At 33.5% G+C, this 26,024-nt stretch overlaps 1 protein-coding gene across 4 annotated transcripts in view; it reads right to left on the reverse strand.

The window, feature by feature from the left end:
- The window catches only part of smash (smallish), a 332,173-nt gene that overhangs the window by 198,892 nt on the left and 107,257 nt on the right, over positions 1–26,024 (reverse strand). For all 4 annotated transcript variants that reach the window (XM_089640403.1, XM_089640402.1, XM_089640404.1 and 1 more), the window contains exon 3: positions 959–1,006. The gene's annotated coding sequence lies outside the window, so the exon portion shown is untranslated. The remainder of the gene's footprint in view (positions 1–958; positions 1,007–26,024) is intronic.

A 26,024-nucleotide genomic window follows, 5' to 3' on the forward strand; every position in this document is an offset into this window, starting at 1 on the left:
TTGATTAGTTTATAAGCGAAACGATAGGAAAACCTTCAATTTATCCAAAGCATATTTTTCATAATTCATAATGTACACCAATTCGTTATAAAGATTAATCAAAATAGTGATTTGGCATTAAGCTTCGCCTTAACACCAGTCGCCTGTTTTGATTTATGCACGAAAAAAAAACATCACCAAAAACTTTGTTTTTGCGAAGTTCAGGCTAAAATTAATTCTTTCTTACAAATTTAATTTAATTATTCCATATTATGCTGTCTCAGAAGACGTAAAGTCACAACAAGGAAATCCATAATTGGTTTTATTTTGGCTATATAAAAACTGATTAAATGTAAACTGTCGATTTCCGAAGAATTAATAAATATTTAAATGTTAACGATAATTTTATAAAAAACTTAATTTTGCACATTATACAATAAATAATGGGTTGGTAAGAAGGATACCTACTGTTGTGCTTAGCCTTAGACTAGTTTGACTACACGACAAAGATTGAAAACTGTGGAATAAAAATGATGAAAAATAAATAAAAATAAACTTTGATGAAAAAATTTAAATTATTAAAACTCTCGACAGAAATTATAGACAGCCCTGAATTATTGAGTCTAATCACCTTTAACACTCCAACTAGAACTACTCGATCGAAAATTCTTTTTGATGGCAACAGGACTGAGTCATTTAGATACCCGCTTGTACATAGATTGCATGCACTTGGCAACACTTTCACAGAAATTGTAGATGTGGTCAACTGCAAGAAATATAGTTACAAGAAGGCTATAATAACCTTTCTCAGTAATAGATAAAATTAAGGTTACCATAATACTTTTCTTCTGCATTCTGGTACTATATAATTTTAAAATATAATTTTACTTTTAATTTGTTCTACTTCATTTCATTAATTGTGTACATTTTTGTAAAAGCTCATATGGTCGTATAATATATAAATAATAAGGGTACTTACAATGACACTTGTTACTGCCAGCAGTTTGAAGTTCTTACACACAGTAATCTGAAACAAAACAAAAAAACGAAATTGTTAAAATATTACGAAGAGTAAATAATATTCTCAAACATATTGCACAATTTGAATGAGCAGTCAAATCTACTTGAAATTTGTATGTAAACTTGAACGAAGATAATCTGACATCATTTAACAGAACCTTGCCGTTAATATTACCAAAAAATATATATTACGTTAATATTGCGTAATTATTACGTCTGTAAATTAAAGAGAACGAAATGGGTTTCTTAATCGTAATTTCCAAGACAACTTGTAAGGTTGGGGTATTTCACAAAAATTCAATATCATCAAATGGCCAATCATTCAATCAGCGCCATTTTGATATTTTGCGCTTGAAAGGTTCCCGTAAACTCCAATTCCAGCTTTTATTCAAATTTATTTATTAGCTGTACCCAGCTTATTAGTCTGATAGAGAAACAATAGCGCGTGTTGCTTTTACGTCCAACAGATTGTGCTGTTTTTTAAAAAGTCACAGGTGACATCTATATATGTAAAAAACACATGCATATTCGAATGCAACATTGTGTCAAAATTTCAGAGATTTAAGATTTTGCACAACACGAACATTTACATTTTTATTTATATAGATTCACGGCTTGAAGGCTTTAAATGTATACATTGTTATAGGTAACTTCTTGTATAAACGATATAAGCAGATTCGATACAAATTGTCACGAGTTCTGTAGTACAAAGAGTTCAATAACAAGAGTACAATAAGATTGGTACTTACGAGGTGCTAAAGGTACTACGAAGCGCTTGAATCACATTGTGATCAGCAGAAAAGCCCAACTGTTATATTGTTATGCTTGTCAGCTGATTACAATTTAATATAAAGCTGAAACGGACCTATAATCAGCGTTTAACGGGAACATTTCAAATGCAAGAAAAAAATGGCGCTGATTGGCCATTTAATGACACTGTTACATTTGAATTTCTGTGAAACACCCCAACCTTAGTATTATGTAAAAATGTCTTATATTATGATTAATATAATACGTACATAATGTAATGGTACTTAAGTTGTTGATAGTTGATATAGTCCGTTCACCTACTGTGCCGCAGTGAGTAGTCTGTTCAACTCTTGCATAACCGTTATTGGATCACCCACAACAATATCGAGACGCAGTGGGTCGGATTTCCCCGGCTGAATGATCAAGAGATCTCCGGAACAAAAACACCATCATTAATATTATTACTAACAAAACGAAGACACCTCGACAGTATTTTTTCATCACTGGGCATTGGAAATTACATTTTGACAAATGGCCAAATTTTATTTTCGTTTTAAGTTAGCTACCTACACTATTTTATACTATTAACTTACATTTTATGATATTAATTTTAAATTATATACAGGGTGAAAATAGATTCCTTTTTTGGAGTAAAAAAATGTAAATTTCATTTCGATCTCCGTAAGGAATGATACATATCACGTTTTTGTCAGTGGCGATATGTGGGAGAAATGGTGACCGGGTATCTTATCAAAATGACAGTTCAACACACTTACAAAAAGTGATATAAAGTCATGAAAAGTGATGAAACAAAAACTAGGTTACATAGGTAACTATTTAACATAGTTTTCGTTTCGTCATTTTTAATTTAAGTGTGTGTTTAATTGTCATTTTGATGAAATATCATGGAACCCATTTCAAATTTTCTTTATTATTAATTACCCCTTACTAAGAAACGTGTTTTAAATTTTACGCAACTGATAAACAACCATTGACCGTACATTGATTGTTTATCAGATGTGTAAATTTAAAACACTTTTATTAGTAAGGCTCATATGGTTTACGTTTACATACTAGATACTTACATAATACTGCGAATGGCAGATAAGTCGCCATGGATTTAACGAACCTTATTACTTTGCGTGTACCTACGCGTAAAACAAGGTAGACTGTTCTCTATAATGTTCCAAAGTCTGCAAATAATTATTTCGAAAATTCGCCCATTCAGAGGTTACACAGACTAACCGTGCGTTTAATCAACAACTACACTATGCCTACTTACACTTAAAATATCTATAATTGAATGCGTCAAAATATAGTGTCGGGTTGTCTCTTGATACAGATCGTGCATCAGGAAAATATAGTGTCGGGTTGTCTCTTAATACAGATCGTGCATCAGGAAAATATAGTGTCGGGTTGTCTCTTGATACAGATCGTGCATCAGGAAAATATAGTGTCGGGTTGTCTCTTGATACAGATCGTGCATCAGGAAAATATAGTGTCGGGTTGTCTCTTGATACAGATCGTGCATCGGGAAATTATAGTGTCGGGTTGTCTCTTGATACAGATCGTGCATCAGGAAAATATAGTGTCGGGTTGTCTCTTGATACAGATCGTGCATCAGGAAAATATAGTGTCGGGTTGTCTCTTGATACAGATCGTGCATCAGGAAAAATTAAGACGTGTTGAAACGATTTTTGTTAATCTGGAAGTACGTACCAAGCAGAGTTGTTGCATTATGTACGGCATAACGAAATCAGGGCTCTCTCTATTGTAGTAATTATAATTGTACTGTAACCAGATGATAACAGTATGTAACGCCAAGAATTAGACACGACAACGAACAAAAAACGGTGAAGCTTCAGATCATTTTAGAAATATGTAACAAAGCATTTTAGAACGTCCGAATAAGCGCAGTGGTTACGCCATCTAAACGAAATCAATTTTAATAACAATTATTATTATATTTTCAGAGAAAACTGGGGTTAGAGGTTAATCGGAATCGAGACACAATCGAATCAAGCATCCATATAATGGAAACAAATGAATATTGATGAAAAAGAACGGACTATTAGAGTCCGTGCAGTTCGGTCGTAGTTCGACGACCGACGGTTAATCGGAATCGAGACACAATCGAATAAAGCATCCACATAACTACATAATGGAAACAACGGAAGACAATAGCATGGAGCGCGTCCGAGAAAACCGTCGCCGAACTACGACCAAACTGCACGGGCTATTAAGCGGCGGAGCCAATGAAAGTGACGCCTTTGGTGTGTAGGTAGAAACAAAGGTGGGACGCAGCCGTACTTGATTTGCAGTTGTATGTGTGAATGATGATAGTAACATACTAATAATAGTTCATGGTCGCCCTCGAATATTTCCATTATCTATGCTTACAACTAAAATTTATAATTTATTAGCTCTAGTCCCCGGCGTTGCCCGGGATTTAGGCAGGGTTTGTTAAAATCAGATACAGATAGTAATTTTCAATTTATTTTGAACGTTAAGTGTGTAAAATTTCATCATGAAGTAACAAAATTCTGTTGTAGAGTGGGAAAAGGGGATGGGGTGGTTAACAGTGACCTTCATCTTGTTTTAAAGGTAAATTGTGCAAAATTTAAATTTTCATTTATTTCCAAATAAAACTGTAAATTTTTATTTTAAAAAAAGCCACACCGTCGACCAGAGACAATATTCTTTAAATACAGGGTGTATGTAACAGTACATACTAGAAGGATTTTAAACAGAGTTTCCTGAGCATATTTGCAGTAAAAATGTACATGTCATTTTGCGGTCCGAGTTACGATTAAAAACAAAAAAATATTTTTTATGTCACACGTCGCAACTGAATAGTTATGTTCAGCATAGTCACGTGATACGCATTCCGTCTCGTTCCAGCAGCACGGTAACAGAGGAGAGAGAACGCGTATCACGTGATGCGTAACAGTGCGATCAGTGGCGACGCGTGACAAAAACAAATATAATTTTTGGTTTTGTCTAAAAAAAATCACCGGACAGCACTAGGACATAATATATGTTTTTTACTTTAAACATGCTCAAGAATCGCTTGTTAAAATCCATCAGGTACTTGATTTTACACCTTGTATATATCAGATAGAAAGAAATAGATAGAAGGTAAGTATTATCAAGGCCATAAAGACGCTCTGATATTGAACATATCAAACATTCAGAGGTGCATTTGAATGCAATCAAAAGTTGTCGTGCGTGGCAGGAATTATACCACTCCGTATTGAGATTGAGGTAGAAGGTTCTGTTTAAATGACTCTTAATCTGAAGGTGATCTGGTTGTCGAATAAGCCAAGACAACATTCGCAATGGACAACATGTCAACGGATATTGAAACTAATATACAATCCGAGGCGTCACGTCACCGGTTCAGATTTCACTGAATTATTGGACTAGATCGATACTTTTGCATTTCATTTGATTAAGAAAAGCAATGCCATTTCTTGTAGCACTAATCAAATGTCACACTAAGGACATTGGACAGCCGAATTGGCATCATCAAAAATGTTGTGGGTTACTAACACAATAAAAAAGTTTATAGAGCGATTTATAACATGCAATTTAACCTTGCGTTAAATTATTAGTATGCGCGTACAAAAGTGTAACCAACATCGTACACAAAATAATACTGCAAATCTCATATAATAACTACGCACAGCGACGCCCCGATCTTGTTTCTACCTATACACGCCGCTCCCTTATGACGAAGAAGATTACTGAAGACGGTTTGAAAAGGATATATGATGAGTAATAAAACACGACATATTAAAAATAGAGCAAATATCTCTTGACATCTGAGTTAAGCTGTATTTAAAAAAACACTGTGATTTTTTTCATACTTCATGTTAAATAAAAGAACCAGAAGTAGAATTAGAATTTTCGGAGAACGATTTTTCTATCGAGGGAATTTCATATACGGAGACCTACCGAATTATTTTTTCAACTCAGCATCTGAATAGAGATTATCTTAAAAATAACGTATATTTTTAAGAGCTTAAAAACTTTAAAGTTTTCAAGGGAAGTATGTTATATATATCGGTAGAAATTAGGAATGCGGGGTCTTAGTAGCCCGTACAATTTGGTCGTAGCTCCGCACGCTTTCATTTTTATTTTATTTTATACTATAGAAACAAACAGTACATGATTTACAGAGATGAAACAGTATACAGGAATAAGATATTTCATGTTGGGTACCAATGATATGTTTCCTTGTAATGTCTGCTAAGTGGTATGTTTATTCCTTAATTACCAGGTGACGTGTGTAATGTATGTGTGAGTATTTGTTTGTGTGTGTCTGTAAATATGCGCATTGAATAGTTTAAATTATTGACATGATGCCACGTTTGAATTTGGGCAGTGAATCCGAAAAAATGTCAGAATTAAGACAAATATTATTTAGAGTATGAAGAGCTCAGTTAATTGGCGAATTAGATGCTGCATTCGTTTTATAATTAATCGTGTGGAGTAGCACTGTCGTGTACGTCTTAAAGGTATGTTAAAGTTAATAAGGGACAGAAGTTCAGTACAGTCAATGTCATTGTTTAAAAATGATATATTAATGCCATGGATATCCCTTTGTTTCTGTTATTTATGGTTATTTCTGATAGTTTTTTCGGTTGATATTTCACTAACATATTTATAGGAACATAGGCCCTTGCGGCCTTTGTAGATTAATGACGTAAACGTGACTCCCAAAGCCGACAAAATAGCACAACAACAGAATATGTAATGAGTTTAAAAACAACACTTTCATTTTTCTTATAGTGGCGATGATTATAATAACCGGCGTCGTGATTTACGATTCGCTGCAGATTCTCGGCTCTTTGATTCTGCATTATTAAACTAACTGTACATTTGATATTTAAAGGGACCATCAGTCATCTTCAAGTTCATGTTCTTGTGTGAATTTGAAATCTCGGAAGCTGGTACAATCAAAGACATTCAGCAAAAAGTTTAATTGGTGAAAAACGTAGCTCTTTTAACGTATCAAATCTAACAGATTCGCGGTAGGAAGTTGCAAATTAACAACTTATTCGATTTTAATGAGCCAAAGGAGGTAAAAACACGATAAATAAACACCCACTAGTTTAAAGGTGAGTTTTTTGAAAACACAAAATTAAAAGATAATTAGAAAGGAATAACATTTAATGACTTAAGAATACACAAGAAAAACTGTTAGGTATTACTTCGATGGATATTTGAACCCCGGGATATAATGTAAGAACGGTAATAAGTTAAGGTTTAATTTCCTTGGTCTACCGGTATTTAAAAGCATAGCCGGGAAACACGCTAAACACGCGCCCAACTTTTGTTCACAGTTGACATTTATAAACCGATTGGCTGTGGAATAATTTACCGGCCTCTGTGTTTCGTTCCTCCTACAACATGGATCTCTTCAAGATCCAGGTTCACTCCTTCCTTTTCTCAAAAAGATCATCCTTGAGAACTGTGTTGGAGGAACTTATTTTATCTGAGACTCCCAAATAAAGTGCAAGTAATCAACATATATTATAAAAGTAAGTGCCCAATGTGCGTGCCACTAAAACTCTGAAAGAGTCCCGGTACGATCAGGGGAGTTATATGGTGTGGTAGTCCTCTATCCCCCATCCATGAATAAGGTTCCCGATTTTACCTGAAGGGCGTGTGCTTTTTCATATCACTTCAAAATGCCATGTTAATTCCATGTTAATTTGCTGCGTAAATCAAGCACGAAATGACAAAATGAAATCCAATCTGAGATACGACGGATAAATACTGATTTAATAGTGGCAATGTCAAATAGGTCGCTCAGAAATCTAGTCCGGACTAAAGCACTCATTATTATTCATACAAGACCAATTCAACACATACGAACTTCGTATTATTTGTACTTGGGTACTATTATTTGTACCTGGGTACTGTTTTCTGTACAGGTACTTCACATGCTGGACCGCACCTACAATATAGTTTTTTAGACATAATAAACTGAGCGTAGCGAAGTCCTGTTTTAACTGTTTTGCATTTCGTGTGTCTGTAAATTTGTTTGTACGTTCTGTTTCCGTTTTAAGATAGTGGCAGTTTTAAGGATTCAAGTCCTGTTTTAACTCGACCGTTTTGCATTTCGTCTGTCTGTAAATTTATTTGTACGTTCGAATTTGAAATTTACGATTTTTTTTTTTAAAAAGTTCAGCTATTTGGCTTTTAAAATGCGTCGAAGCGTAAACCCTGCCCCAAGAGTTTGTTTTAACCCTAACTCGCGGGTTCTCTTGGATGAAAATTCACGAGTTTCCTGCTTGTACGACTAGTTTTCGGACAACTTGTTTAAAATAGCAGGCCGACCTGATTCAGTGTCCTGGCCTCGGTTGAGATGGTTTTGCTTCATCTCGCCAAGGTGACTGCAGACTGCTAATGTTTACAGCACGCTTTCTAAACATAAACAACGAGGAACGCGAGAAAACGAGTGGAAAATGCCTCCATATTTGCATGCGCTACAACTTCACACGTCAGTGACACGATACTTGACGATTGTATTTATGATTCGTGGTACTGGTAGGGAACTAACTAACCATCAGGTCGTTTTCGCAGGGGTAGGCAGAGAAGACGGACACACTCTCTATGCTTCATTAAAATTCATACTCTTTTGTTATTCCGACTATTGACATGGCCCGACCCAAGAATCTGGTTCACTTGATCGTGACATGTCTTTCTCGAGCGTCCATATATTCTCCTTACCATCCTCTCATCGTTCATTCGCTTTACATACCCAAACCATCTAATTCTTAATCGTATTTTATTAAATTAATCTAATTAATTTGTATTCTTTGCAAGTCTCCACATTTCTCACGCTATCATAAATAGTTTTACCATACTTACGCCTCAGGGATCTGTAATGCAAAATGTTTGAATGAAGTAAAAAATATTTTATTTTTATTTTTAGGGGCACTGACCCAAAGAGAAAACTTTTTATTTATTGGGCACGTTCCATTAAACAAACATTTGCTTTGCAATAGCACATTGATTGTTGACAAATGCTATGTTTAAGTCGGTGTTGAGTTATGTGAAATCAAAAAAAAAACATGATTTAAAGATCTTGAAATTTGTAGAAATCTGAATATTTAAAACAGGGGTCAATAATATACGAGTGGAATTATTGATAAAACTCGATTATTCGTGCAAACATGGTTCGTGACTAGAATTATAAAAGTTTGTATATTTTTTCGTAAATCGTATGTTCTTATTAAATGTTTAATTAATATTTTACTCATCTCACCTAATATGCATAATTCCTCCAAGGAAAACAGCTTTCGCTCAGCGACAATTCTCTCATGCCTAACTCGAGAAAATCTAAAACTGATGATCTTTAATCCACAAAGTTTTCAGAATTATTCAATTATTTTAATGAATGCTTCTTGTGATAAAGTTAATTATCTGTATTTTTTTTGTATTCACAGAATTTGAACAATATATCAAATATCAAAGTTGATTTTGATAAAGATTCAACAAAGTTCTGTGAAGGTTCTATTAAAGTTCTGTTATTATATAATTCCATGCCAGTGATTTCTCAAAACTGAAATAATAACAGAACTTGAATAAAACATTTACAGAACTTTAAAATTACCTTTGATTTTGATGAATTGTTCAAATTCTGTGTAGCTACCCGTCCCAAGGACGGGTTGTTTCAAAGAATTTGAACAATTCATCAAATTTCGACGATCATTTTCGGGTTCTGTGAAAGTCCTATTCAAGTTTTGTTAATATATCATTATAGGCTATTTGCTAGACAAAACTGAAATAATAACAGAACGTGAAAAAATCTTTCACAGAACACGAAAATGAACGTTGGAATTTGATGAATTGTTCAAAATCTCCGAAACAACCCGTCCTAAAGTCTCAGTAGCTCAATTGGGAGAGTGCTGTCCCGTTCCGGTGAGACAGAGTTTCTAGGTTCATTTCCCATTTACCTTGTACTTGACCGTTAAATATTTTTTTTTTTATTTTTACTGTGTCTCTTTATATTTAATTTAGATTTGTTAATTATCTTATACACGTGCAATTTACTTAACTGAGAAATCAATTATAGATTTCTTCATTATACTAATACATTGTATTTAGCAAAACAGCATATTTAACAATAAACAGGTATTACATATATACATAATTAGAGCACGAGAGACCCCATAATATATATCATTACATTTAATGTAGTTTCGACTACCATAATACGGGCATGTGCCTAGTGTGGTAGTCGAAAAGCATGCAAAAATTTTGCATAAAAACATAATCGAATGCAGAAAAAATGTCTGCAAGAACAGGTTAGTATAGTAGATACTTTTTATAGTACAGTATTTTCCAATAAGAGGTGTTTTTTTGATATTCAATCGTAAAAGATCAATGGTTTCGTTGCTTGTGTGGCACGTAGCGCCGTCTTGTTGAATGTAAACGTTGTCCAGATCAATACCATCCAATTCCGGCCATAAAAATCATTAATCATCTCTCGATAGCGCAATCCATTCACCGTAACTGTTGCTCCAGCCTCATTTTCGAAAAAGTAAGATCTAATGACTCCGCGGGACCATAAACCGCACCAAACAGTCACACATTGAGGATAGAGAGGCTTTTCAACAATAACTCTCGGGTTTTCCGAGCTCCAGATGCGAAAATTTTGCTTGTTGACGAAGCCACCGAGGTGGAAATGGGCCTCATCACTCAAGATGATATGCATTTGATTCACTCAAGTGAATTTTAATAATTTCAATGCGTTTTTGAAACGTGTATCGTTCCAATTTAATTAATGGCGTAGTTTCTACTTGTCAAATGTCAAAAAATGACAGCTTCAAAAGTAACATCTACCGAAATAGCGGGCTATTCAAAATAACACCTCTTATTGGAAAACCCTATATATTTGGGCGCGCTCCAGAATAGAAGTTATTCGCAATATGTCCCTGAAGACCACCATTCAGAATCGAAAAGTTGATTGAAATGGTTTTAGCCATGTTTGATGGCCAGATCTGAGTAGATCAATTGGACATATCATAGTCTCAATGGCTCCAGACGATTGTTGGCACTCTTTTGCGGAATTCACAAAAAAATACGAGCTGATAACATGCATCGTTGAGTTAGTTTCAAGTGTCTTGTGAAATCGCCTAACATATCGCTTTACTCAGTTCACTCGACTTAGTGAAGAAAACTTGCTCTAAATACCTCGCGAGGAATCCCACGATCATGCCTCCGTTCTGGACCAATCTGTCCAGGGATTATTATTACAATACAGCAGACAATAAGCTCAGTGGGAAGTTTCCAACACTTTCGATAGCGGGCAAACAATTCGCGTCGATTAGAATTGCCTAGGAATAATCGTGATGATTGCATTCGAGTCACAATGCTACGTTTGTTGTTTGTTTATGTCACAGTTTCTCAAACTGTAAGGTACACATACCACTCAACCATCAAGGCGACACAAGACTCTAATAACGGAGGGTTGCTCGAGGCTCACATTTTTATTAATTCCGACGAATTCGTAACGATGGTATATTTTTTTAGAGCGGATGTAAGATATTTAACATTTGTAAAAACAGTACCTTACTATTAAAATATAAAATGTTAATTTATAAATTGTTTTTAAATTATAACTATAAATTCGCCGTAATAACCAGATTTTATTTGTCTAGACGATGAATTGGTAACTTCCAGAGGTTTTCGCTGAGAAACATCTGAAATTTAAGTGGAAAAGATCAATTGTCCTAGGCTTGCTAGGGCAAATTCGACCGTAAGTCTGTCTATTAAGCCGGGCCGCATGCCGAAATTTGTTTACATGACTTCGTTACATACGCCATTACGATTCCCACTTTATTTTAGAGATTTGCTAGTGCAAAATCAAACTTACGTCTGTCTAATACACCAGGGCTGCGCGTTCCATATGTTTGTGCACGGCTTCTTCACTTACGTCTTTAAGATTTCGATTATATTTTAGAGTATTGTGTTGTTTTAAACATAAAAACGGTTACAGAAATATTACTTTACAAAAGCTAGATCATTTCTTTATCTTATAATAATTTGTATTTATTTTTTTATTGTTTCTCACTGTACATAAATCATAATTTTTCACATAAAAATCAACCTCAATACGACTATATTATGCCTGTATCGTGGTTAACAAGTTACAAATTTGAATGAAGCAAATATATAGTAGTCACTACATACATGAACACAAAATATTACAAACGGAAAGAAAAATATATTACATTAATGGCCAGATGAGTACTTTGAGAGTGTATTGTAACTAATTTGAACCATAAATAAATAATTAATCATTATTCCCAAGAAGAAACAAAGTAAATATAAAGACAACTAGGGTGACACTTTGTTTTTAGCAAATGGTACTTATATAAAATCTTTTTATTAATATAAAAACGCATCGAGTTTAATTAATAATTTCATAAAGAGTCTAATTACAACACTAAAATTGTTCAATGGTCTTTAATTAAAAAAATTGTATCTTTTCGATTGTCGTGAAAAATCACAATTGTGGTAGTAAATCTGGTTAATTTAACACTAATATTACTTAACTTATCAAGATTAACGTTAATAAAGTTAAAAACACAAATAAACATTTCAAATAAAGAATTATATTAATTTTCTGTTAAAAAAATATTTGATTTTAGGTAGGCAGGTACTGCTCGTTTGTCTGAATTCTTGACATGACAATTTCAATTTTGAAAGAGATACTTAAGTTCAAATCAATTTTGAGTTCATTAAACCAGAGTTACGCAGAACGCACAAACAGCAAAAATTTGTAATTTTGAATTTAATTTTTAATTAGATAAAAATAGTTTTTTGAGTTTACCAAATTCAAGGAGCGCCCTTGAGGAGATTTTTCACAAAAACGGTGGTATACAAATCATCCCATTAATATCACAAGATGTGGAAGATACTTTCACTATCGCTTTAGTGAAATACCACTTTAGAAGGCAATTTAAAGAAATAGCATGAACAATTATCATTGATGGGTAGAAACTATTCACACGTTACGAACTGCTTACGTGTGAACTTACGAATTATATTATTAAAAATACGAAAAGTCATGCCAAATTATATCGAAGTAATAAAACAAAGCACTGCATTTGAAGTGCGAATAACCCAAGAAAGTATACCGTAGAAAATGCGTACAGTATTGAAAATGGTAAAAAGTTTTTGTTTTTTATCAATCCATTAAAACAATCATTGTTTTCTACATACGGTATACATTGTTCAAAGTTGATTATCTCCCTAATAGAAATTATTATTACAACGGTGTTATGTTTTTCATTACTTCTTATGAAGCTCATGGTCTGTACAATGGTGTGGTAAGTGCATTAGAAAACGGCGTTCATTAAAATTTTTGTAATTACTTTGGTAAATACAGAAAATAGGGACACTTAAGAGGAAGCTACAAGCCAAAAATGTGTATATTCTTGGTATACCTTATATCTTAGGTAATAGGCATTAAAATCGCTTGACAAACGGAGTCTAGAAACGTTAGATTTGAAGCAAAAAAAAAGGTTTTTATTTATTTTGTAAATAATTTTATAAGACAGCAAAAAGTTAATCAAGTGGAACTGTCACAGATAATCTTAGCTATAATATTGTATTTTTTTAAATTCTTTCCTTTACGCGTTCATACATTTCTATTGAAAAAGTGTTTTTTTTTGTAGTTTATATTTTTTATTGAGTAATTTATTTTTTATTTGTATTCTACTCAAGCGAAGCGATAGGAAAACCTTCAATTTATCTAAAGCATATTTTTTGATAGTCATAATGTACACCAATTCGTTATAAAGCTTAATCAAAATAGTGATTTAGCACTAAGCTTCGCCTTGAAGTTTCATTTTTTCTCAATCGAAGTAGAGTTTGAAGGTTAGGAAATACGTGTAAATTATTAAAATAATCCAAACAAATAACCTAAAAACCAATTTGGTGCATGTTTCACATTGTTTCCATTAGTAATTAATAATACTTTACCTTTATTTAAAAAACACCTCATATTAGTTAGGTAATAATGAGAAGTAAATATTTCGGTTTCCGGAAAGTATAATAATGAATTTTAATAGCTTTGTCGTTAAAAAAACGACGTCTGATTTGAAGTCTTTTCTTCACGCAATGTTCTAACATAATAATATTAAAATAGTTTTTTTAGGTTAGTTTTACAATTGTGGATTTTATAGCAGCAGAAAAAACTAACCTTAAAACTTTCGCGTCAACAATGGCCGCCATGTGAACAATCGATTTTAATTTTAACAAAATAACTATTAAAATGTATTATTTTTCATTTCCGGAAACTGAAATGCTTACTTCGAATTATTATCTAGCTCCTACCAAGTGTTTTTGTGTGCGTAAATGCTATTTTCTGTACATTTACCATAAGTTTTACCGTATGAAAGTGACAATGAAAAATTATAGATTGTAAGAAAGTTGTATCTTATCGACTCAAATGAAAACACTTTCTATCAATAGGTGGGTAATTATAATTTACATTTATGTAAATTACTTTTCAAAATTATAAATAGGTGTGTAAAATCTTCCCTCTTGGCCACATTCAAAATCAATATCAATCACAGCCTACTAAAAAACTCTGAAACTTTTCATATTCTTTACCAAAGAAACTTAACTTCTCCGAACCCCTTGTGCGAATGTGTGTATCGGCAAGATTCCGCACATATTTAGCGATAGCCACCAGAACAAAATTTCTCAAATCTCTTGTTTCACTTGAACCAAGAAACAATTTAAATCTAATGTACGTATGTTTACCTATATTTTAACTTATTTAGATAAAACGGCGATAAATTTAAAGTAAAGTGGGATTAGGTACTATAACAAGGAAGAACTTCAGAATTTCTACCGAATTATTACATTTGTTTTGACATAAAAAAAATTGTTTTTGAAGATAATATCTATACATTTGTAGAGTCGAAACAGTAATTATATGAAATTTCATCGATAGAAAAAAATCACAAAGTATCTTCCGAAAATTATTAAAAACACATTTCGTTCTAATGATACATTGAAACAATTTTGAACTTTTTTCCACTATTTCTATTTTTTACCGTTACCGGTTTCAGCTTATTATAGCCATATTCAGACTGGTACAATTATACCTTAGTAAAAGTAGTTTAAGGAATAGTTGTACTAGTCTGAAGTTGGCTATGATAAGCTTATTATGATTAAGTACTTAAGGCGATGTAATACGTCGTGTAATATTTTAAATCGAGCCGCTATCAATAACAGCCTTTACGTAGATAGCGATAAGGTTTAAATTCCCGCTTAACACCATCCGCCTGTTTAGATTTATGCAAGAAAAAAACATGGCCAAAAAATGCCTTTTATTTTATTTTGTGGATGTTTAGGCATAAATATTTTTTTTTCCGATCATTTTATAAATAACTTAATTTGCCACATTATACAATAAAATCGTAACCGAAAATAGGTTCGTAAGTAGGAGATTTTGAACTTTAAAGCAGTTTTCATAGACCTTATACATAATTTTTTTTTGGGCTTTTAAAAATACTTATTTAAAAAAATACTTGATTATTTCAAAGTCCAAGATATATTCTACTCGCAGTATTTAATTAAAGCATCTGAAACAATTCTAGGCGACCAAATTTTCAAACCAAAAACACATGATTTTGCATGACTACGTAGTGCATCGCCTTAGTAAATATATCTGTACAGCGCCCTTGAGGTGATTTTTCATGAAAACGGCGCTACATAAATTAGCCAAATATTATTAGTATATTATTTAGCTGAAACCGGTAACGGTGATTTTTTTAATTATTTTCACAATTTTCGCTTAACTATCATCGTTTTTTATTTAATATTAGCGCGCTCCCTCTAACATTCGTATGTAGAAAATTTACATATTGTGGAGTTAATGCCAATTTATAACTAAATTTTTTTGTTTTTTGAGTTAGCGATGATTGTAATGCTACGTCTGGACTAAGTTTGGATCCCATTTTATGCCGTTAAGTAAGTTATTAACTACTGATTTTTAAATAAAACTTGTTTTTTGAGTTAGCGATGATTGTAATGATACGTCTGGACTAAGTTTGGATCCCATTTTATGCCGTTAAATAAGTTATTAATTAATTTAAATAAAACTTGTTTTTTGAGTTAGCGATGATTGTAATGCTACGTCTGGACTAAGTTTGGATCCCATTTTATGCCGTTAAGTAGGTTATTAACTACTGATTTTTAAATAAAATTTGTTTTTTGAGTTAGCGATGATTGTAATGCTACGTCTGGACTAAGTTTGGATCCCATTTTATGCCGTTAAGTAGGTTATTAACTACTGATTTTTGAATAAAACTTTGTAACTTTAAATTAATAGAAAAGAAAAACATAGTAAAAACACTTTAAAAAAATAAACATGTTTTGCAACACTACAATGAATTAAAAAAAATTCCATTATTTCCCATAACTCTGACTTTATAAAGATTAATCTTTAAAACATGTTTTAGTACTGGAGATTTTGTACGATGTTTTGGAACTGGCAAAGAAATGATGAAAGTAGATTGAATGCTGTTGAAATGAGATCCCTGAGGCGTATGTGTGGTAAAACCATGTATGATCGTGTGAGGAATGTGGAGATCCGCAAAGAGTGCAAGGCTGATCTAAGCGTAATGAGTAAGATCAAGAAAGGGACGCTTAGATGGTTTGGGCATGTAGAGCGAATGAGCGAAGAAAGGAGTGAAAGGAGAATATACGATGCAAATGTGAATGGTAGCAGAATTCGGGGACGTCCAAGGAAGACATGGCACGACCAAGTGAATCAGATACTTGAGTCGGGCCATGTCAAGAGTCAGAAAAATAGAAGAGTATGTATGAGACGATGCATGAATGTGAATGAGGCAAGGAGTGTGTGCCAAGACCGAGTTATTTGGTGGTCCGTCCTCTCTGCCTACCCCTGCTGGGAAACGGCGTGATGGTTAGTTAGTTATGTTTTTGTAAGTTACCAACTTTTGGCAGTAACCCATTATTTCCGTTTCAAACCATCTTCCTCTTCTTTTTGAACGCTTACTATGGAGCCTTAACACGTAGTCCGTTCACTTTGTAGTAAGGCTAGTTAGTGAACCATAAAATTCGAAGCAGTTTATATCTTTATGATGTAGTTAGTATGTGTCCGTAGTCTTAAAAAAGGCGATTGTTTAAATGTAAAAGATAATAAATAAATGTCATGAAATTGAGATAATGATACTTTCTGGTATCTTTAATGCCTATGTGATTGCTGGTTACGGGAATCAAAAGCATAAAAGACTTGTAAGGGTAATAATAATCACTCAATAAATTGCAATTCATAATTACAAAATAATGCTAAAACGAATTGGCTATATAAAAAAAAAAACATATTCAATACCATTGCTCAGGAGAACATAAGTTGAAGTATTTCACGGATAGTAAAAACAGTACATTTTGACGCCTGATAACCATATCGCCTTTAGATAATGTCTTTGAAGGGCGAAACGACTATCGCTCGAATAAAATCAACCCGTAGAAAACGAAGTTCTATTTTTATTAATAGATGTATTTTTTGGTTCGACTAAGAACCAAAAAATACATCTATCGACTTGAACCATCCTCTCAAGGGAGTGGAATCAACCGCGTTAACAACTGGCTAAATGTCGATCGGGTAGGACCAATTTTTATTTCGTATATTAAATGTTGAAACGTCATTCAATTTCTGAGAAAGTCGTCGAATACTCCATTCAGCGACATGTTTTTTTTACATCTGAAATGTCCCCGTTAAATATCGATTTTAGGCGCATTTCCACTTTTCATGAAATCATAATAAGCTGATAAGCTTAACAACATGATAGTTGTGTTGTAATGTTCTGCTGATCACTATTTATTCAAAAGCTGAAACATACTTGGAATCGCGTTTAATGGGAACTTTCAACTGTCAATAAAAACAAAATGGCGCTGAGTGGCCATTTGATAACAATGTTACATTTGAATTTCCGTGAAACAACTCGTTCTAAGTCTATATTTTAGTCTGAACGTATTTTAATAGAATTTTATTTATGTTTAAGAACATTATGTGCAAAAAACATGAGGTATTTAGCCAAACTAAGAATAAAAAAATAGTAATAAAAATAATAAAAAATAATAAAATAATAAAAAACAGAACCTTGTTGCTTTGAAAATCAGCCAAACTCAGAGCATCAGGGTTTTACCTGATGTTTTAGTTAGTTTTATTTATAATACGATGTTCTTTGCAAAGAATGTACAAAACGTTCTGCAAATTCATTCAAACAAAGCGTACACAAAAACATACATACTGGTAATGAAGATATATGCTGATCTTTAAACAACGTATGTTTTCTACCACACAGAGAACGAATATGGTAATAAAAAGTGTAAATCAAGAACAATTTATTTTAAAGAAAAAGTATCAAAAAGCGTCTAATTTAATTAGAGAAAAATGGTGCAAATCGTGGTGCAACATTCAGTTCATAACTGTTGAACGTAAAAGTGTTCCGCTTAACACCTGCCGTACAACACGATGGATGAAGTATCTTTGTTCCCCAGTAATTAACATCAACAGTATAGTCTCTATGCGGTGGTACGCAGAGTTACCGCATCCATAGATTGCCAGAAGATGGAAACTAACGGTCCATAACGGAGGCATAAGACCTCTTTGTACTCTGGTCTAAGTTTATTCAATCAAAGTAAATGTTTATGTTTTAACGGTTTGTGGTCCTGCTTAACGTGAAAGAGTAATTACTAATTATAATATAAGATCAGCTAATCTAAAGTTGAAGTGGATTAAAATAAGTGCAGCGGGTTGCATTGTCAGTCTAACCGCAGGAAGTTTAATGAATTCGTGAACTTGAAAATAAGTAATTTCTTCTTCGTTTTATAATAGATTATAGAGATTCTAGGAAAAAGACTTGAATATTTTATATGACAATAGATGTTTCACGTTGAACGCCATTGTGGAAATGAAGAAACATTACCATTTTAAATTTGAAAAAAAAATACTCATCGCATCGGCGACCATCAAAACGTATTCCTTTTTTTTTACCATAATTTTCCATGAAAATCAAGAAAATTAACTGCGATCACCGGTGACCGTCATGGCGCTATGGGAGAAAAATGACGATTTTCGTTATGAGGTCATCGGTGACCTACATGGCGTTCAAAGTGTTAATTTTACAACAAACAAAAAAATAATAGCCGTCACTTGAAGCCAGTCAGATGTGAAACATTGAAATATATTTTTATTGAATATTTTGAAAATAAAAATAAACATCTCTTATTATTTTAAAAATATATTATAAATTAGAAAAATCGCCGTAATTTAGAACAGATCCACTGCTAATTTTAGCGAGAATATAAGCGAATATATCGCACAGAGTTTTGGCGGCCGGGCAGAAAGAGTCGATGAGTCACGAGGCTGGCCGAATGAAATGACGTTCCATGCAAGAGCGTCGTCCCGTCTTTCCACGCAAGAGTAGGTTTTATCCCCCCAGGCGCGCAAAAAATGTCTTAAATGGCTTAAAAATTTTTTAAATGAAAACACTGTTAATATCGAACATAAATGAGTAACATTTCTCTGCCGAACACTTTTACAAAATTGTGTAGATTGTTTACTCTTTCAAAACTCTTTTACAGTCCGCCATATCTGTAAATATTTAATTTACTTTCTAACGTCTCATTTAATAAATTCAATTAACCATCATATATGAGGATGTTTTCTAGATTTTCAAAACGCCCTTGAGGTGTTACAAGCCAAAAACGTGTGTATTCTTGGTATACCTTATATTGTAGGTAATAGGCATTAAAATCGCTTGTCAAACGGAGTCTAGAAACGTTCGATTTCAAGCACAAAACTGGTTTTTATTTATTTTGTAAATAATTTTATAAGAAAGCAAAAAAGTTAATCAAGTGAAACTCTCACAGATAATCTTAGCTATAATACTGTATTTTTTTAAAGTTGTTTCATTTACGCGTTCAAACATTTCGATTAAAAAATATATTTTTTGTAGTTTACATTTATATTTTTAAAGTAATTTATATTTTTATTTGTATTCTACTTAAGCGAAACGATAGGAAAACTTTCAATTTATCCAAAGCATATTTTTTGGTTTTCATAATGTACACCAATTCGTTATAAAGATTAATCAAAATAGTGATTTAGCATTAAGCTTCGCCTTAAAAGCCAAACATGTGAAATTATTATTATTTCTTTTAGAAGATTTTCATGGCAAGTCGAGGCAATGTATTTATTCACAAATTGACATCATTCCACCAATTAATTCTAAGACAAAAAATAACAAATGACAAAAAACTTAGACTTTGTCATTTTAACGAGTTATTTCCCGGCAGGTGCGTATTATTATTTAACAGCAATTTACGAACACTCAAAGATCTCGGTTAGTATAAACTTCCAAAGCGCTGTTACTTGTCGTTAATTCCACCGTATAAAAAATACATCCGTTATGTTTGTTGATTCTATATGGGTGTAGCAATCCACTCGACCTTCAAAGGTAGATAAGTTACCAACGTTCTACGTGGAATTATGTCTATAATCTGGGTGTTTGTGTCAGACAATCCCCGCCTTTGTACAAACTAACCCTTTCTATGTTTGAACTTTTTTTTCATTACTTAGATGTTATTGCTAGGTTCCTAAGTTCATTTGGAAGAACATTAGATCTCACAAGATATTTCACTAAATAGGAAGAATCATGAAGAATCATAAAGAAACATACAACATTTTATTAATTTTAAGCAGTTTACTTTAAAATATAAAAATAACCTTCTAAACTAACATAAAACGGAAATCATGAACCTACTAGGTCTTGGAGAGAGCTTTTGAAGCCGCGGAGAGAAGTGGAAGACATGAAAAAATGCCTTTACCTAAGTAATTTAGTTTTTTAATGACATATCCCACTCCCCGTCTCGTCAAATATCCAAAAATCATTGCAAACTTTGTCATACAAGATGGCTGCCAAACAATTTCCCTCACCTTAGACGTTGCTTCAATTTCAATAGTACAAAGTCGCACCAAAGTTCTGTCCAGGGCTTTTTAGGTTAAAAACATAACCTTTGCAATGTAAACATGGCTACCGCTAGAACGAGTAGCTAGAATCAAACTAAAAAAGGTGTGTAAATCCAGTGTTGCTAGCAAATGGAAAAGAATAAAAAACCTTATGTATTTTCAAACATAGGAAAGTATGGTCCGAAAGGGTTAAATTTTTCGAAGTAACTTACAGTATTATACGATGCCTTTCTCGTAATTCCTACTACAACAAACACTGTATTATAGCTGTTACTGAGGTTCATCGAACTCTGCACTTTTTCTCTCCGGGCCTGGGCTATACATAACTTAGACTGTGGGTTAGGAAGTTGTCTCGGTTAGGTTAGTGTCGGTAAAAAGTTGTTTTTATTACAGCTCCGATGGAAAATAGAGTAGGTACCTATGTAATTATTAGTGTCTCTTTCTCTTCTACCAGCTTCTGATTCACGTGTTCTCATGAGGTGGAGTGTTAGAGAAGTGATTTACGTAATACTTTCTTCTACATTGCGTTCTTACTGTTGTTATATTATTATTCAGTAGGTTGTAATAACTAATTAATTTATTTAAATACAAACGGCACAACATATGTCATTAGCATAACTATGAAGTGTAAAGGTATAAAGTGTAAAAAGTTTCAAATGCAGAACAACTAAAAAGGTATAGTAAAAGCATAAATGACAAACTGTAAAAACCCATAAATAACCTAAATGATTATCAAATAAATTATTAGCAAAAATAACCAGTTATTTTTAATGGTTCAAAGTGTCACCACGTTATTATTCTCAAGAAATCACATATAAAACATTTAAATCAATATCTGTTCAATGAAAACAATATTTTAGCCAGCTCCAATAAGCGCAATCTTGGTATGATTCTCGACAACAAGTTATAACATAAATGTCACACTAAACAAATCACAAACAAAGCAGCCGAAATGCTTGGATTAATAAATAACAAGAAATACAACAGACTTCACAAACATTGTCATTTTCAACAACTGTACTTTGCGTAAATACGAATTTGCGTCGTCTGTATGGTATCCATTTATGCATTATACAGGGTGTATCGGCACTAACCCGACAAACTTTAACCAGCTATTCCTTAGCACATTTGGAGTAAAAAATGTTATGTACACTTTGCTGTCCGGTAACATTTTTTTTCTTTTAAAAACAAAAAATAAATAAAATTTCCACACTCCGCTACTGCCCACAGTATAGGGGTAAAATAATTGGCAACGCCGCGCTACTGTCATCTCTTTCACACATATTCTGTCTCAAGTCCCGTGTGGTTCCCGCCACCCCGTCTCGTATCAGTGGTCAGTGCTGTTTTGGGAGTTCGCATGTCATCAAGTTTCTAGTTTCGTTTTTGTTTTGTTATCTAAGTTTTTACTGTTGAAATATGCCCCTCAATTATCCACCTGCCGAGCAAGCAGATATTGTTTTTGTTTATGGATTTTGCAATGGAAATTCACGAGCAGCCGTAAGGGAGTATCGCATGAGGTTTCCTGGAAGACGCGTCCCACACCATGCTACCTTTGTCCAGGTGTGTACCCTATCAATTGTTTATTGAAACTATTTACATTCATTGATAATGCCAAAAAGCGCTTTTGAAATTTAAACTGGGAACATTAAAAACATAACAAGGGGCCACCAACTTTAAAAATGTAAATTGTACTTTAGGTGATTTGTGTTCAGTGGTCACTAAACGGCGTTTTAAAAAGTTAATTAATTTTAATCTCTAATAAATGCATCATTCACTGCAATTGAATTCACTCCCTTTCTCACCATGGGATTATTTAAATTACTTGAATTCAATTTCACCCCTGTGAATCCAAGATATCAACCGTACCTAGTTAAGAAAATTATAATTTAAAACACTTTGTTATACATTTTACTATAAAAAAATGAAATAAATGAAGAGAAAACGTAAGTTTTCTGATATGTGCCTAAAATAAGTGTTCTTTAAAAATAAAATGAGTGAAAAAGCCCGCGATTGTTTATTTGACATTATTACTGAGCTGAATAATAAAAGCAGTTGTTATTTGTTGTTTTGTTTCAGATGTATCAACAATTGCGTGACTGTGGCATCGGACGGATTGAAGGCGCCGGCGGAGGACACAACATCGTTCCTGTGGCAGTTGAGGAGAGAATCCTGAACTTAATTACCGAAGACCCCACGCTGTCCGTGCGTCGGGTCGCTCTGATGATAGGACACAGGGAACACATGGCGGTATGGAGAGTTCTGAAGAAGCACGGGCTCAAACCTTTTCACTATAGGCGCTGCCAAGGCCTCATGGAGAATGACCACTTTTCCAGAGTCGTGTACTGCAGAAGAATGCTGCATAATGTCATAAGAGATGCAGACTTCATGAAAAACATATTGTTTACCGACGAAGCACAGTTCACTAAAACAGGAGTGCTAAATGTGCACAACTTGCACCATTGGGCTGAACAAAACCCCAAGCTTGTTCGGGAGTCGTCGAGCCAGGACAGATTTTCCATCAACATGTGGGCAGGAATCCTGGGAAATCAAATACTCGGTCCAATCGAGTTGCCTCCCAGACTAAATGGACCGATGTATTTGGAGTTCTTACAAGTGCAACTGGGCGAGATTCTGGAAGATGTGAACCTCGAATTACTACGGAGAATGTGGTTCCAGCACGATGGAGCCCCACCACACTATTCGATTGCCGTGCGGAACTACTTGGATGTCGAGTTTCCTGGTCGTTGGATAGGCCGTGGAAGTCCGGCCATTGCTTGGCCACCAAGATCACCCGACCTGACCCCCCTGGATTACTACCTGTGGGGGGCTCTCAAGGAAAAAGTGTATGCTAAGCCAATAGCCTCAAGAGAGCAACTGCTCGAACGAGTGATGGAAGCCGCTGCAGAAATTAAAGCAAATCCTGCAAACTTAAATAATCAAAATATAACAAGACTACACGCTTGCATCGAAAATAATGGTAGTCACTTCGAACAAATGCTCCAATAAAAAAATTAACATAAACTACATGTCCGCATTTTCATTTATTATTTATTGGTAAAATTCTCACAATGTCATTCATTTACACATCAATATTACCTACATATCAATATTTAATAAAATCTGTAGAAGAGTATGCCCGTCGGCATTCAACAAGTTTTTCGACAAGTGTGTCGAAAAGCGTCTTCTCTCTTTCCTACACACTAAATATTAATGGTTAAAAATGAGACGACTGATGCTTGTAAGCGCGCCAATACGTAAAAACAACGAAACTCGAATAAGAATTGCCAGGTGGGTTTTTTAATCGCTTTAATCTGACTTTAAACAATAATTAAACACGTAAAAATTATTTAATATAATATTACAGTACAGTACTTTGAACCTTCGCAATAAATTTATTTGATTTTAAGTTTAGTTTGTAGAACTCCATTTCAATTTAGAGATTTTTTTTATTTTAACAGTCTTATTAAAAAATTTATAAAAACAGTGTGTTTATAAACAAGTTCTGCTAGTTGTAATTATTATTACGCGTGACAGCTGTTTCACCTTCTGACGGCATTATCAAACTTTGGTAAAGCCACTTACAGACGACGTAAGTGATAACTTTCTTTTTTTATTATTCTGGCTTTATTGATTTCCGAGTAAATTGTCGTAAATTATTATTTGCTAATCCCAATATTATTTGCTAATGCTAATAATTAAGTGAAATTTTAAACAATGCAATAATAGGATTATTGCATTGTTAATTTCACTTAATGTCGTTGGTATTTCCAACTGATGACTCAGGGGTTTATTTCCCTGAATAATTAAGTATTTTGGGGTCTAATTATTATGCATTTCATTACATCCGATAATTTAAACAATTTTTATGTTGAATTGGGGTAAGTTTTATGGCTAAGGGAAGGAGTGGAAGGTGAGGAAGTACCTGGATATTCAGATCTGGTCACCAAATACGGCTAGTCATTTCAAGCAACGTTTAAATTCTAAACCTGGATATTCAGATCTGGTCACCAAATACGGCTAGTCATTTCAAGCAACGTTTAAATTCTGAACCTGGATATTCAGATCTGGTCACCAAATACGGCTAGTCATTTCAAGTAACGTTTAAATTCTAAACCTGGATATTCAGATCTGGTCACCAAATACGGCTAGTCATTTCAAGCAACGTTTAAATTCTGAACCTGGATATTCAGATCTGGTCACCAAATACGGCTAGTCATTTCAAGCAACGTTTAAATTCTAAACCTGGATATTCAGATCTGGTCACCAAATACGGCTAGTCATTTCAAGCAACGTTTAAATTCTGAACCTGGATATTCAGATCTGGTCACCAAATACGGCTAGTCATTTCAAGCAACGTTTAAATTCTAAACCTGGATATTCAGATCTGGTCACCAAATACGGCTAGTCATTTCAAGCAACGTTTAAATTCTGAACCTGGATATTCAGATCTGGTCACCAAATACGGCTAGTCATTTCAAGCAACGTTTAAATTCTGAATTAATTAATCAATTACGAAAAAGCGTGGGGTTAAGAATATTTTTTTTAAATTATAGTTGTAATTTATTGTCGATTTTTTAAAAAAATTGCGATATTTTAAATAAAATTTAATAATTATTGTTTAAATAAATTAGCAATCTGGCAGCATTCATTTGCAGGTGGTCAATCCAATGCAGTCATGACGTTTGTGTGAGTGCTTTCCTTTGTCTCAGTGTGTTGCGCAGCAGTTTTATATGAACCGTTTTTTGATTCATCGGGATTGTTTTTAAAACTATACATTCTTTGTACCTTCAAATTAGTGGAAATAAACTTAAGTGTGTCAAGCTGCTCGTTATATTCCGGTAATTCTGGAAGGCTTTTAACATAAGCAATAATATTCATAAATCACATTCCGCGAAGTTGTAAATAACTAAATTTATTAAAAAATATACGTTGTAGGATAGCCTAGCAAGTAACATTTTGACAGAGCACTTACGGTGATTTAAAAAACAACGGCGCTGTTCAAATAATCCAATTATTATTATTGATAAGTACCTAAGTGAGGAAAATTGTTTTTAAAAGTGCTCAGAATTATTGGACTTCGATTATAAATTCAGGAAATCTACTAATTAGTTTCTTAGTTTCAAAATTAGACTATTTAATACGTGAAACGCGTAAGAGGTGAAACCAAAGCATTCCAGAGGTGAAACAATTTAGATACAAAAATAAAACTGATGTGTACAATACAAGAAGACAATCA

The sequence above is a fragment of the Hesperophylax consimilis genome, chromosome 15 (assembly GCF_061612785.1).
Source record: "Hesperophylax consimilis isolate HC1 chromosome 15, BYU_Hcon_1.0, whole genome shotgun sequence".
In the NCBI taxonomy this organism is placed as follows: domain Eukaryota; kingdom Metazoa; phylum Arthropoda; class Insecta; order Trichoptera; family Limnephilidae; genus Hesperophylax; species Hesperophylax consimilis.